This window comes from Cyprinus carpio, chromosome A14 (assembly GCF_018340385.1).
Source record: "Cyprinus carpio isolate SPL01 chromosome A14, ASM1834038v1, whole genome shotgun sequence".
Lineage (NCBI taxonomy): Eukaryota > Metazoa > Chordata > Actinopteri > Cypriniformes > Cyprinidae > Cyprinus > Cyprinus carpio.
Window position 1 is genome coordinate 29,658,707 of NC_056585.1, and position 15,000 is coordinate 29,673,706.

Here is a 15,000-nt window from a genome sequence, read left to right on the forward strand (position 1 = left end):
GTATTTGCAGGCTGCCTGTAAACTCTATTTGAGTGATTTGTTGGTTTGTGCGAGCGTGAGTGTTTTCATTTCCACGGGATCCTCTACTTAGAGAAGTTTCATTGTGTGACCTCTGAATGTTTCTGTGTAAATACTGGCTGTATTTGTAAACGCAGGCCTGTCCAGGTGTTGTAGAGCGCTGTAGCGTTTAGGAATAAATGTCACGACACACACGTTGACATAGATGTCTGTTTTTTTTTCTCTTCGCTCTCCATCTTCTTCATTCCTCTGGAAAAGTAAAATATGTCTTTTCCAAATCCCACGGTCAGGAGATGTATTGATGTGGAGGAGGATGTAGACATGTGGTCAGGAATATTGTCCAATATTAATATCATTCAAATTGTCTGCCTGTAATTTACTGAAACGTGATGCCAGGGAGTAATTGCGCTTGAAATAGTCTGCTCTTGACAGCACTTACACACGAGCTGCTCAGAGCGAGTCCAGCGCTCATCACTTAATCTGATGGAGAATTAATATAAGCTCCGAGCTTTAGTGTCCATGTGTTCGACATTTCATCTGTGTCACACGATCAGTCCGTTAAGACGGGAATCGTTCCTCTTGACCTTCACTAAGAGAGAAAGAAACATGTTAACGGCACTGCAACATAAATTATTATAGGAACTATCATAGGTGCATCTTTATAACGTTTTTGCACTGGATAAAAGTGCGTTCACACCAAGAACTGTAACTATATTAGCTTCCACACCGATGCACAATAATGTTTACTGTAAGTGTGCTGTAGTTTTATCGCTGGAACTCTGTAAAGTTTGTTCATCGTTAATCAGCTGAAAATTAAATTAAATGCTCGTGCTGTTTAAAGCAGGCTGAAAAAGTACCCAGATGTACTACTACTTCTGCCCGGATTCTGAAGTGTGCATTCGATGGACACTTACTATCCCATAAGGGCATGTGACAGTAACAACATGGCGATGTAGTACATCTGAATTTCATTCATACTACCCATATTCATACTATATAGAACATACTTTTCTAAAATGGCACGTTCAAGCTCACACCGTTGCGTGCGCAACGTTTTGCTACGGTTTTTCGGGTTGAACGACACGTTCCTGGAACGTGTGGCAACGGTGTGCAACGGGTTTGAGATGCGTTTTTCCCCTTGTTTGGTGGGGTGTGTCAGAAATTGTCGGCCCAATCAGCGGCAGCATGTAGATAAACCACGCGGTATTAAAGAGACACCTCGCACAATGGGTCCTAGTAAAGTAGTTTACAAATGTGTCTGCTGCAGCTCGGTATATGCAACAATTTGAAGACATTAGAAGACTGTTTTTTTGTGCCGTAAGAGTTTTATAGTAAAATATAGCATATCACCATGATGATGTTGTTGTTTATATTTTTTAACTTCATTGCAAGGCAAGTTTATTTATATACCAAATTTCATACACAGTGGTAATGAAGTGCTTTACAAAAAATGAGAATTGATAATTAATACAAGGTATTTAAAAATTAAGAACTACAAATAAAATAATTTAAATTAGAATTGATTAGCTACCAGGAGATAAAATAGATGTGTTTTTTCAGTCAGAATTTGGTAAGATGTTCTCTTTTCATTCTGGACGGCAAGGGCAGTGACTGTAACATCGGGGTACTTTTGCAGTATTAAACAAGTATTTATATCAATATCATCAGGCTCCGAACATTCTTCAAAAAGACACAGGAGAATGGCCGTCTCAGCTGCCATAGTTTGCAACGCTTGCGTCATCACAACAGGGTGTTCAACACGCCACCGTTTCCGTTTAAAAAAACGTTTTGCAAACGTTGCACCAAATGTATTTATCGTTCATCAGCTTCATTCATACTACCCATATTCATACTATATAGAACATACTTTTCTAAAATTCTAATTCAAATATAGTACCTACTTAGTACGCAATTTCGGATGCACCAAATGTATTTATCGTTCATCAGCTGAAAAAAAAATAAAAAACTTTGAAATTAGACAGACTATTAACTTCATAGTTATCATCCTTGCTATGAACGACAGGTTTCCAGTTGAACTGGTTTACTTTAACATTGTTTTCAGGGGTTTTTTTTTTTTTTTTTTTGACCTCAATAACGTGATATTTAGCCCTTGGAATTCGTTTTTTAATGGGGACTCCCCTCGAAACGCGATTGGGCAAGTTTTGGATCGGGTTGCCAGTTTTTCACAACAAAACCTGCCCAATCGCAACTCAAAACATGCTCAATTGCGTTTCGAGGGGGTCCCTTAAAAATCTCCTTCCAGGAGTAAAATATGTGTTTTTTGGCGGGGTTCCCCTGTTAAAATTCGCATTCCAAAGGCTAAATATCACATTATTGGGGTTGCTTCAACCAGCGGATGTGAAAAACAACCCATGTTTAAGTAGTCCAATTACGTGGGAAAAACGTTGAATTGGCAACCCTTGTTTTTTGTGCTAATTTTAATTGGGCATGTTTTGTTGTGAAAACCTGGCAACCCTGGTGAACTGGCTATTAAGGGCATTTATCTACACACATCTGTAATATATATATATATATATATATATATATATATATATATATATATATATATATATATATATATATGTGTGTGTGTGTGTGTGTGTGTTTGTATATATATGTTGTAATCGGTCATTTTATTTTTCCTTTGCTTATTTTTTGGTTATTACATGATTGTTGTTGTGTAATGGTGAGTATTACTAATCATGGTCGCTAATGAATACATGAAGATTTCACTGCAGAGCTGTCACTTGGCGCGGACGCTGTTTGTTCAGGTGTTTTAGTAAAGAAAACAACGGCAAGACGCTTCCAGTTCAAACTCCCGGCCTACTCGAAAAAGACGCGAGGAAAGAATAATATATGGTGGAAAATAATGCGAGGAAGGGCTGAAGGTTTGACAGATGAGCGGCGGGTCGTCGGGGAGTTGGAGACTGTTTCCCGCGCGCGGGACTTGAGTGATGGCGTGACTAATTTGTAGAGTGTCCGTTAAAGCTGAAGAGAACATCTCAAACTAACATCTAACACATGTAAGAAGCGACGCAAAGTGTGATTAAACACAGGTAAGAACCTTTAGGAAATCTAGAACTCTAAGGATATTTAGAAAATTTCCAAATTATGTTTTCTTCTAATATTGCAAGATAATTAAGTTCAAAATGTCCCATTGCACAAAAAACACTGAGACGTTCGATGAAGTATCCATTTAACTATGAAATAAACATTCGTAACATTAGAAGGAGTTTTTCAGACGTTCCCAGTTGAGTGGAAAACATCTCAGCTCAAGCTTTGATTTAACACGGGCTAAAAATGTTTGGTTATGTTTTCTTAAAAAAATAGCATGTTACTGAAAGGCATAACATTCGGAAATAAATCTACTTTAAATGTGTTTAAAAAAGAATGTTTTCGTCTAATATTGTGCGATAGTTACGAACATTGTACAGTCTTCAAAACATCTTTTGTGTCCCACTGAGAACAAGGAACTTCTACGGGTTTGGAGCGACATGAGGGCGAGTAAGTGACAGAATGAGCATTTTCCCTTTAATTATCAAATTCACATGCATTAATATCAGCCGTAGTTTTAATTAACGCTCCATGTTGGGTGGAAAACACTTTTGAACTATGCTCTCACACAGGTAAGAAATATCCCAAACTGTGATTTAACACAGATACTGTCGGTAAGAAACAAGCCAAGCTGAAAGATTGGAGATCAGGTTTAGTCTGTGTAAAGTTTTTACAGCTTTAACTGCGGGTCAGCGATGAGCCAGAGTCTTCTGAATGCACCGAAGCGGTAAAACCCTACAATTAGTCAGTAATGAGCTTCAATTACACTTTATTGGAGATGTTAAACTGGAGCGCCGTGAATAGGGCCGTTGAATGTGCGGGAGAATAAGTGATTATTGTGGACGAGGGACATTGGCTGCATCTCGTGTGTGTGTGTGTTTTATGAGTGTTTTCGGAGTGATGTCAGATGGTAATGGTGACACTAACCGTGTGTGTGTGAGTCTCGTGCGAGCATGTGTTGGCCTCTTCCACGCTGACCTGTAACTCGAGCCGCGCGACCTTTATACAGTCGAGCATTTTAGGGCTCTTCCCGTGAACCCTCGCGCACAAAGCACAGAGGAGACGTTGTGGCCCCTGGACTCATCATTCCAGCTCAAGCCTGAAACGGGGAGCGAACGAGGAAGCAGGAAGATTGTTAAAGCAGTGAAAATAAATGCCAAGTGCATCTGGGTGGTCAGAGTCGGCGAATGTGCGGCGGAATAGATTTAGGGTGAACTGGAAGACCGCTTAAGATGCTCGAAAAGTGCTGGGTTGTTTGCGCTGAAACCCATATATCCTTAAAGCCATCTGCTCGTGCACGCCTCTCTATGTGTGCTTATTTTACTCCGGGCTGAAACGGGGTGATGACAGTAAGAGCCCCACACAGGCCAAGGTCAACGGGATTGAGAAAGAGCCGTCCGTATCCCTCTGTTCCTCTCTTTCCACCTGCCAGAGCCACAAAACTGAAGGAAAGCGTGGCTTTCCCATCACATCAGATGTGTGTCTATCAGCTTTCTGTTTCTGTGGTTTGCTTTAGTTGGAGTAAAGGATGTGGTCCATCTAAATACTGTATTTATAGCGTATTAGAGGACAGAGGAACTGCACTTTCTCTCAGTGACGCCATACTGAATACTGTATATATCTCAGCCTGACGTGCCTTGATCGACTGACAAGCTCTAAATTAAACCAAGATTATTAGAGTACGTCACTGCAAAAAAAATGCTTTTCTTACTTAGTTTTTTTTTATCTTGTTTGCAGCCAAAATATCTAAAAATTCTTAAATCAAGAAGGATTTTCTAGACAAGTAAAAATTATTGTAATTATTTTTTTTAATTAAAATTAGAACAGAAAACAAGATTATTTACTTGTTTCAGGCAAAAACTCACTCACTTTTGACGTTTTTTTTCTGAAAGCAAGACAATAATTTGATTTAAGAATCTTTAAATATTTTGGCTGCAAACAAGACAAAAAATCTAATAAAAGCATTAATTCAATGCATTTCTTGCCATTCCTTTGTGAAATTTACTAGCAATTTCTGAGTGAAAATCGTTCCTGCACCAATTGTTTTTCATGAATAAAGTAACTGTTTAATGCACCTTTTATTTGTTTGAATAAAAAAGTCTAGCACAGAAAAAAATGGTGTGTATTTACATAAATTTCAGTAAAGTAAATTTCACAAATAATTGCAAAGAAATGGCAACACATTGACGTTAACGTGACATTTTGAAATGGAAAGTCAAGTCACAGTTATTTCTAAAGTGCTTTGTTTATTTTCAAAGCATCTTCACAGAAATAAACAGGAATGTAACAATATTAATGTTGTGAAATCCTATTTATGATTCTATTATCTTGAACTGTTAATTTGTGAAATAAATACATTCACTTCTGCTTTGTAACGTAGACACATGCACTTTCTGTGAAACAATGTGTATTAAAAAATTTGAACCGAATTGAAAAAATCTGTCAATTATGAAACAAATTCAGTTTCAGCTGTAAAGAAGCTCTATAGAAGACACTAGTGCTATTATTCAGCTCAATTCAGTTCAGTGTTGATTCAGTTTAGTTCAATAATAGTACAGAGTTCATCAAATTATGAAACAAGCTTAATTTAGCTGTAAAGCAGCTCTTGTGCCATTATTCAGATCAAGCTTCGTTCTCATCTGATAATGTCACTGATGTCAGATCAATAAAAATATGAAGTGTTTTTAAACCCCAGATGTTATAAGACAGAAATAGTGATTTCATTATAAAGTGTACAACCTGTGCTTAATTCACAGCTTAGACAAATGATGTTTCTGCTGTAAGTCAGAGTTTTAAATAGACTTGCGGTGAGTCAGAGACGAGCGTAGAGTGAAAGAAAGATGTGTCTGAAATGAGACCGTGATGAATCCAGCTGATTTATAATATTTCTGTATAAAGCATTACTCCAGTATACGCTTACATTCGTCTGGCCTCCGGACATTCCTCAATAATGTGCTGCTATATTAAACCATATAGTGTGTGTGTGTGTGTGTGTGTGTGTGTGTGTGTGTGCGCGCGCTGTAAAGACTGATTCACTTGAGTGAATCGAATCATTCTGAGGGTTTGTTGTAATGAACTAGTTCAAAAGAGTCATTGCACAATCATATCCTCATACAGGATTTTATGTTTCATTTTGTTCACAATTATTTACACAATTAATTTCAAAGAAATGGCACAAAACTCACTGAATTAAACATGAAAATTTTAGAGTAGAAACACTGAAAGAGTATTTTCTTGTAAAGTGTACTCCAATAATCTATTTACAACTTACATTTTTTTTTACAGGATATTAATATAATTTCAAATGGGTTGTGAATAGTTATTTGTTGATTTTAACAACAATTATCAATGTTGATACAAATATTAATATTAGTAACATTATTTTTTGTTAACATTAATATAATGGCTTATGAACAGTGTTTCATTGTTGACTTTAAGAACATAATTAGCAATATCGTTCCAAATATTAATATTATTAATGCTGTTTTTTATGAATTTGCAAGCATTTGCTAGTACATTTTACAATTAATAACAAAGAAATGGCGCACAACACACTGAATTAAACATGAAATTGTGAATAGAAAGACTGAAATAGTATTTTATTGTAAAATATACTCCAATAACTTATTTTATGTACAACTTCACTAAAAATATATATAATATATAATATAATGTCAAATGCGCCGTGAAAAGTGTTTGTTGATTTTAACAACAAAATTAGCCATATTCTGATTAGTACTGTTAGTAATGTTGTTTTTTGTTAATATAATGTCACATGGATTATAAAGTTTCAGTGATGACTTTAACAACATAATTAGCAATATTGTTCAAAATATTAATATCAGAAATGTTTTTTTCTTAAGTCGAATGCTTTACAAACTCCTGGTGAACTGAATGATTGAACAGATATGTATTTCCACTGTTGATGTAATGTTTTTGTGTCGTTCTGCTGGGTTTAGTTCAGGTGGCCGAGTTTAGGTTTGTGTGTGACAGATGAGGGTGCGTCTGCATTCATTAGAGGACTGTGTGTGTGTCATTAATAACTCTCACACACACTCAGCTCCGGTGTAACACAGACGGGTGGATTACAGCACATTAATCTCTCTCTCTCTCTCCTTCTCTGTCTTTGTCTCTCTGTCTTGCGTGCTCTCATAATGGAGCAGGTCTCAGGATCATCACTCATGAGTCTTTGTGTCTGTCTTTGTCTCTCCGTCTCTCTTTGTTTTGTCTGTTATTGATATAGAGACGCTTCTTCACGCTGCTCAAGTGGCTCTCAGTGCTAATGCTGCCGCTGGACGCCGGCCAATCAGAACCACACTTTAAACACCCGCCCAATAAAAACACCTTTTGTTCAGAGTCGTTTGGGAGAGTTTGTACTAAAACTTTACCTGAACCCTGTTAGCTTTATCAGCACACCAAAACATCTGTCGATGATACCCATTAAAACCAGTACAACTGAACAATTCTTGAGACCACAGCAAAAATATTATGCAAAAATTATATATATATGTGTGTGTGTGTGTGTGTGTGTGTGTGTGTGTGTTTGTTGTTTGTGCATCAAATGTAAACTAAAAACACTGAAATTATTTCTATGGTTTCCATTAATATCATAATCTAAAAGAAAAGCGGTCCTTTTTTAAATAAAATCAGCTGTTCAAGATCAGTGAATGTTTTTATTTAATTTTTTTTATATTGTTATTTTTACATAAAAAACCAATAAAATAAAATTAAAATAATATAAAAACAAAAAATACGGCATTTATGCATAAGTCTTACAGAATAAATATAACATTATATTTCATAATTTTAAACATAAACCACACACAATATAACACAAAACAAACCTTTCATTTTTTTAAACTAAATTTCATTAAATTTTCAACTTCCACTTCTCATCAACCATACACTACACAAACCGAAAGTGTGTACACAGTAAAAATTAATTTCTTCCTCATTATTTTTGTCTTGTTTTCCAGTAAAAACATCTAAACATTTAAAATTTTAACTGAGATGCAAAATGACTTGAGATATTAATTCTCGTTTTCTAAGAAATTGAGCAAAATTAAGTGAGTTTATACCTAAAACAAGAAAAACTTCATTTTGATGCTTTTCTCTAAAACTAGTCTTTATATCTAATATAATTTTGTTCCTTGAGTAAATGAATCTCAATTTAAGAATGTTTTCCACACTGTACATTAACACTTTAGGTTGGATGTACACAGGTTCGCTGCTTCCAGTGAAGTGATCATGTGTCACAGGTCTAGTCTGGTTAGTATGGCCCCTGCTGGTAGATCCTGTAAATACAGCTTTCTGAGAGCAAAAACTGTTAAATCACTACAGAGTCCTGCTCTTCTAGCAGGTGTTTCCTCAGTGCTTCTCTGGTTTTCTGGAGTTTCTGCTTAAAACAAGAACACATGTCTGTCATTGGGGTCAGAAAAAATATTTTAATTCAAAGGAAACCAAGATTATTTTTCTGACTCCATTGGCAGTTTTTTTTTTATTTTATTTATTTATTTTTTAAAAGATTTTAAGAGTTTAAGTGAGTTTTTACTTGAAACCACACATGTATAGATTTTCCCTTTAAATTACAGTTTATTTTTCTGAAAGTTATTTGTTCTTGTTTTAAGCATAAACAAGACTTAATATCTTAAGTAGGCAAATTTTCCTTCTGAAGTAACTATATCTTGATTAAATGTATCCTGAAGACAAAATTACTAGAATATTTTTTATTTTATTTTTTTGCAGTGAAAATTAAACTTTGTATCCATAATTTGAGTTATTTCTGATTGAAACAGAGGAATCGATTTTAAAAAGTGAGAAGGGAAGTCATGTCACTGATGAGTTGCTCACAATAACAGCAGGAGCATGAAATAAGAATGTAAATCCGGTGGATTTTGATTTCATGTTGACTTTATACTCAGCTGAGTACTAAAGAGCCCTGACAGAGCCATAAAACACTCCTGAGAGTGCAGTCAGACACACCATAATGTCACGCGGGGCTGCTGGAGCTTCAGGAACATGTGTGCGCTCGCTGGAGGAACACAGATCTCTTAATGAACACTCAGTCGTGAAGCGTCGCAGCTCCAGCAAACGCTGTCTCAGACTCGCTCCGCTCGGCCGGGGCTCTCTGGCTCCCATCAGAGAGAACACAACTCTTAAATCAAGCTCGGCCCATCGGCAGGACTGTTCACACGCGCTTTCCACTTACTGAGGGCTTCAGGGCAGACGTCACTGCGAGAGACTGAAGTTCACACAGACAGAGCGACTGAAATGGGGCCAAACGTACATCTAGGACTCATTCGGGCCCCTGGGAGCCACAGCATCGGGGGCCGAGAAAAGCATTTATCCAGAACTCATGTTTGTCATTCCTGTCCGACGTCTCATTAAACATACTGTCACTGAAAAACATGTAAAAACAGACAAACTGCCAAAAAAAAAACTTTTTTTCAGTACAAATATCTAAACATTTTTAAATCAAGGCACATTTACTGGAGAAGCAAAATTACTAAAGATATTAAGTCTTGTATTCTTAAAAATCAGTCAAAATGAAGTGAGTTTATGATTAAAACAAGAACAGACATCTGACAATGGGCTCAGAAAAATAAACTTAATTCAGTTTTAAGCATAATTTTTTTTTCTTCCCCAGAAAACGATTCTTAATGTCTCATCTCAAGTATATGTATCTTGATTTAAGGATGTTTAGATATTTGTACTAGAAAGCAAGAACGAAATAATTTTTTTGCAGTGTTGACTTTGTTTCAATGTTGTCCTCAAATGTTTCCCCTAATAACTGATAATGATAGAAGAAGGCAGGATGTTTGAGTTCATATATAGACTTTTGATTCTAGATTTGACATCACAGTTTGAGATGTTGTTGGGATCTCTAGTGGACACATGTGGGGATACTGGGGTATCTTCTCCATTGAATCTAATTTCTGTCTGGGAGAAACACTGAGATATTAATGCATCTGCTGTGTGACTTTAATGTGTGTGTAACAGACTGAGCTCTGGATCTACGGGACACGAGGAGTGTGTTTGAGGGAGAGAGGAGGTGAAGGAGGTTAATTACTCAATGATCAGGACTTGTGTCTTACACCTGACTTTGGTCTAGAGTTTCCACCTGTAAGAGCCTCACCTGTGTGTGTGTGTGTGTGTGTGTGTGTGTGTGTGTGTGTGTGTGTGTCAGTCAGGTCATGTCACAAACAAACACAAACCCATCCATCATGTGCAACAGAGCAAAGCTGTCATTTCTCTCTCTCACACACACACACACACACACACACACACACACACACACACACACACACACAAAAACTATAGAGTCAGCACACTTCTACTGCTGCACAAACTACATGCTGTTGTATCTGTAGTATGCATTGTTTTAAGTTAAATACCACCGATTTCCATATATTGATTTGTACTTGAAAACTTGAAATTATATTATCACTGTTATCAACTATCAGCAATGGATGCTCTGCAGTGAATGGGTGCCGTCAGAATGAGAGTCCAAACAGCTGATAAAAACATCACAATAATCCACAAGTAATCCACAGCACTCCAGTCCATCAGTGAACATCTGGAGAAGACAAAAGATGAAACACATCCATTGACTAAAATACAAATCCATAATCTATAATAAATGCTGTGGATTATTGTGATGTTTTTATCAGCTGTTTGGACTCTCATTCTAACGGCACCCATTCACTGCAGAGCATCCATTGATGAGACACTGATGCAGTGCTACATTTCTACAAACCTGATGAAGAAACACACTCATCCACATCTCGGATGATCTGAGGGTGAGGATATTCTCATTTTTGGCTGAACTATTCCCACATACTATGTTTATGAGAAAAGCACTATACAGACATATTTTACTTGACTTAAAGTCCCTGTATCTCACATCGTCTCTCGATGAACACAGGTGTGTGTTGAGAACATTTCATTCTGTGTATCTGAGGGAGAAGAAGGATTTTCATTCCTTTGTGACTGAGCTTCTATTAGTGGTTTTGTTTTTAGAGTATGTGCTTGCTTTAGTGCTCGACGGGCCTTTATTAAGAGGCCGAACTGGTGTTTCACACACACACACACACACACACACACACACACACACACACACAGCTAATGAGCTGCTTTAAGAGCGTGCTCATTAATTGGCCATTAGGAAAGAGAAACACACACAAAGACAGTTTAGTTTGTGTACACATTCAGCACTTGAGCTCATGTTGTATTTCTTTATACTGAATTACATGTGTGTTCTTTACACTAATCACACCAAAAGTGATTAAGAGTGCACACTAATGATGTTGTTTTAACTTAACTCTGCCTGACCCGCGCCAGCTAATTAGCCGCTTTATTATCGCGCTTAATGAATATGAACAGCATGTTGCTTTGGTCGTTTAGAGGGCAGCAGTCTGAAACATAAATACATTTGTGGTTGAGTTCATTTAGTTTTATGAATGAGTTCTACTGGGAAATTGTTCTGTGACGTGGGCTTTTCTTCCCGTGGATTTGTTTTAAACAGCTTTAGGAAGCGTCTGAAGCTGCGTTAGACGTTCACCGTCATATTAATCATCTGTGTAATTACTGAAGCTGCGTGTATTACGTTCACCGTACATATGGATGTAGATCTGTTATTTGTCAGTTACTGATCACATAAAGACAGAACAAACAATGCTCCAGTGTAAATTTCATGAGCTTTGATTTTTATCAGTATTAGAAAGATAAAAAAAAAAAAAAAATTAAGATTTACTTTAAGGTTAAATGCTACTGAAAAAAAGAAATTATTATGTCAGGAATTTTATCTAGTGGAAAAGTTTGATATAAAACTCAAATTGTTCAGATTTATGGCTTTAATTCTTTAATTTTCATGTAATATTAAAAAAAAAAAAAAAAAAAAAATTAATAAAAAATGTGTGTGATATAAAACTCAAATTGTTCAGATTTATGGCTTTAATTTTCATGTAGTTTTAAAATAAAAAAATAAAAAATGTTTAAGAAAGTATTTTTCATATAATATTTAAATATTTTCAAGAAAATATTAAATTGTTGTTAAAATGTTTAAAATGTTTCTTAGTCTGAATTTAGTTATAAATGCTTACAAAAGTTATATAACAATCTAAATATTAATGCATTAGTATTTAAGACTAAATGCATACATGTATAATGTATAATGCATTATAAAGGTATTCATAATATATGTGTAATGTATAACGTCTTTTCATTAACAATTGTAACCAAAGTTAAAATGCATTATAATATTTAAAGGGTTGTTTGCCATGTTTTTTCATGCACTATACTTTATAATAAGTATAATACTGTATTATAACTGTGGTCATAATTATTCATGAGATCATGCATTATAAAGTGCATTACAAGGCATAATTAATTAATTAAATCTGCTTTTATAATGCATTATATAAAAATGCTTTGTGTAAAGTGTTTACATTTTTTAATCTCTCTATACAGTTTTTAGCATTTTTATTTATTTTTATTTAATGTTAGTTATTTTAGTATGCCAATTTAAACTAAATGAAAATTACGTCTCCTTCTCAAATAGCTGAAATAAAATGTTTAATTTCAAGTAATGAAAATGTGTTTTATAGTTTGTTTTTTCAATTGTTTTTAATAATAATCGAGATCATATTATAATCGTTTTAACATAAGAACATGTTTTACAAAGTTTGACAACTATATCCATTGCTTCATATTTTGAAACCCAACAAACTTGATTTTGTGAAATGGTCTGCTTCAAGTTTCCAGTGTTATTATGTTACGCAAACACGTTCATGCACTGTGTTTTTATGCATGAGTTGCAGCAGATGAAGTGCTCAAATATAAGAGCGTTTTCATCTCTGGTGAGACTTTCATTTTTCAGAGTTTCCATTGCATCAGTGTTACTATTTTCCACATTTCAGAATAACAGCAAAGAATGAGTAGGTGTGTCCAAACTCTTGACTGTGTGTGTGTGTGTGTGTATTGTCCGATCATATGCTTTAATAATTGAGCAGACAGACAGAGAAGGGCCGCTTTGGCAGATCTGTGAGTGTTTTCTCACCCAGCGAGAGAACCTGATCCCTGCAGAGAGACAGAGAACAGACACGGCTCACCTGACACCTGCACACAGACCCCATCTGTCATCATCAGTAAGTGGCCAGAGACACACACTTACTGCATTTTCATACACACACGCTCACACTTTAATGCCTCGCATCCAATTAATCCTCAGCAATTATGTGCTGAAATATTCAGGCTGAGTATCTGACTCCGTTACGGCGAGCTGGGCTCTTCCCGAGGGCCGATTGTTTGTTTATTTATTTATTCATTCATCTTTTCATGCGACGCTTCCCCCTCTCCTGCTGAAGACAATAGAGGCACAGATCAGACTCACCTGCAAAAGTCAGCGGTCTCAGGTGTGTGTGTGGAGAATGTCAGGTGAAACCGGAGCGGCCCGCACAAATATTTCCCTTCTCCTCGTCTTTGTGCGGCTGTCAGGCTTCAACGCCTCCTGCGCTTTTAATACGAGCGCCAGAATAAGTTTACCTGCATTGTGTGCCGGCGCAAAGAGACCAACTGGAGCACAAATAAAACACAGTAAAGCTGAAAATGTGCAGTGGTGAACTTAAATGTGAAATGTCGTCTTATTTTTGCAAAGCGGAAGTAACAGATTTTTGGTGAATGTGCAAGATTTCAGATTCATTACAGTGTTTAAACACCCAAACACAAAATAAATCCATAAAAAGGTATGAAATCATAAAATAACGTACGAAAATAGATAAAGTCATGGCATTAAATGTTGCATGCACTGCAAAAAATGAATATCTTCCTCTGTATTTTTGTTCGATTTCCAATTTAAACATCTAAACATCCTTAAATCAAGATACATTTGGTGGAGAAGCAAAATTAAGATATGAATTCTTGTTTTCTGAGAAACTGAACAAAATTAAGTGAGTTTTTGTTTAAAACAAGAATCTGTCAGTCAAACAGTTTTTTATATTTGTTTTTCTTTTAATTATAAACTCATTTTGTTCAATTTCTCATAAAACAAGACTTCTTATGTCATTTTGCATCTTACAGTAAATGAATCTTGATTTCTACACTGGAAAACAAGACAAAAATACAGAGGAAGAACATCTTTTTTGCAGTGCTATCAGAAGATACAGTAAAAGATATTTACATGTTATAGTATTTGTGATCAGACCTATATGTTTTTGTACAATGACTTAAAAAGTAATGGAGATTGTATTGTGCTCCCTAGACATTTGCATTCAGAGAACATACTGATGTATTTTGTTCTCTTCAGTTTATTCTGTAAATGTTCTTTACTTGGTCTTAAATTAACCTTCATAAACTCTGCATTAGCCACTATAGATAAATAACTAGAATAACAACTTGAAATAAACTGGAAAATTGTTCACGCTATAAACAAGTGTGATTATTGATAGTAAATATCACAAACAGAAACAGCAAGTTATGGAAGCCGAAACACCATGGAATAAAAAATAACAAACGTGAAGGGCTTTTTATCTCACAGTTCAGACTTTACATCTCAAGAAACAAACACAAAAGTTGCAAGATGTAAACTCAAGAATTCAGACTTTTTTTCTCACAATTCTGGCTTTATTCCAGGAATTCTGAGGACTTTTTTTTTTTGTCTTTGCCACAGAATAAAAAGAAAAAACAATAATTGCTTTTTTTACTACTTTTTTCCCCTTGCAATTGAGTTTTTTAATTCAGGAAAAAAAAAAAACTTTTCAATTACTTAGATTAGAATGGACTACTACTTGAGACTTCGTGACACACTTCCGTTTTGAAATAATACGGCTCAGTTATTTCCGGTTATGTATCTTTTCAGTGTGCCGTAATCAAATTAAATATGATAGTCAGTACTCTGTGTCATTTTTCATTCACAAACATTTCAGTGTATGC

At 35.6% G+C, this 15,000-nt stretch overlaps 1 protein-coding gene across 1 annotated transcript in view; it reads left to right on the forward strand.

Annotated features, from left to right (window-relative positions):
- LOC122147554 (ras-related protein Rab-28-like) overlaps positions 1 to 218 on the forward strand; it is a 19,068-nt gene extending 18,850 nt beyond the window's left edge. The window contains exon 6 of the mRNA XM_042770570.1: positions 1 to 218. This exon is cut by the window's left edge and continues 741 nt beyond it. The gene's annotated coding sequence lies outside the window, so the exon portion shown is untranslated.
- The last annotated feature ends 14,782 nt before the right edge of the window (positions 219 to 15,000 follow it).